This window comes from Centroberyx gerrardi, chromosome 20 (genome assembly GCF_048128805.1).
Source record: "Centroberyx gerrardi isolate f3 chromosome 20, fCenGer3.hap1.cur.20231027, whole genome shotgun sequence".
Taxonomy (NCBI): domain Eukaryota; kingdom Metazoa; phylum Chordata; class Actinopteri; order Beryciformes; family Berycidae; genus Centroberyx; species Centroberyx gerrardi.
In genome coordinates this window covers 14130813-14132010 of record NC_136016.1, presented here as the reverse complement: position 1 = coordinate 14132010, position 1198 = coordinate 14130813, and positions in this window count along the sequence as shown.

Genomic DNA, 1198 nt, shown 5'->3' with positions numbered 1-1198 from the left:
TTGAAGTGCTTGTTTTGGTTTCTTTTCCAACATTTTATGATTTAGCCCATACATTGTTTTCTTTTTTTAAATCTGTTCTTAGCTGCACTGTCCCTTGCGTCAGATTTCTCAAACTTTGTTCTGTCTTCCTTCCCTCTCTCTCTGCCCCTCCTTATCTTCCTGTCTCCTTTCTCCCTCCCCCCCCCCTCCCCCCACCACCGTTCCTCTTCTCTTTCCAGATCTGGAGGAGGATGAATTGTATTTCTCTGCTGCCCTATCTTCCTTACACTGTGCCCGATCCATTCTGAGGAGACAAAAGAAAGATGTCTTCCACTTACTTTTCCTTTTCTGATTTCATGAACGCTGTCTCCATCAGTATTCTCCTCCTGGAAAGTCTTAAAGCAATATTCCACTCACTTTTAACATGGGGATTTTTTGGCACTTGACCGTCATGAAAACCAGAATATAAACTAATCACCAACATCGGATGCAACTGGGACGAGTTCAGATTTTTACTTCCCATTCATTTGAATGAGGCCACGAAAATAGCCTGAAAACTTTCATTTAACACGTTTGTGAACAGATTTACCAGCAGATCCCGCTTTGGCAGTCCTGGGTCTATAGTCATTCTGAATTTCTATTCTTGGTTTACACTAAAATTAGTATTTAAAAATAAAACTAGATCCGGTCTCCCAAACAGGAACTAGCTCTCCTAAATGGTATCCCTCCGCAAAGTTCTCTTCTATCAATAAAAATGCTATATGGCGAAATTATGTTCTTATAACATTGGACCCACAGTCAATTGAAAACCACAGTAGGGATCTGTTGTTGAATCTGTTCACCAACGTGTTAAATGTCAGTTTTAAGGCTATTTTCGTGGCCTCATTCAAATGAATGGGAAGTAAAAATCCGAACTCTATAAACTCGTCCAGCTGCATCCGATCTTGGTGACTAGTTTGTGTTGTGGTTTTCATGGCGGTCAAGTGCTGGATAACCCCCACACTAACCTAGGTGGAACATTGCTTTAACTTCCTGCCTGTATAACCTTGAGAACATTCCAACCAGATCTGAACAACTATCAGGGGACGTCCCGCTACAAACACACCATCATCAGTATCGCCTCCCGTTTCATTCATAGCCATCGGATGTCATTCCAGTTACGTTTCCATTTGCTAACTTTTTTGTATTATTGAATTCAATGTGAAAGGTCGTTAAGTGT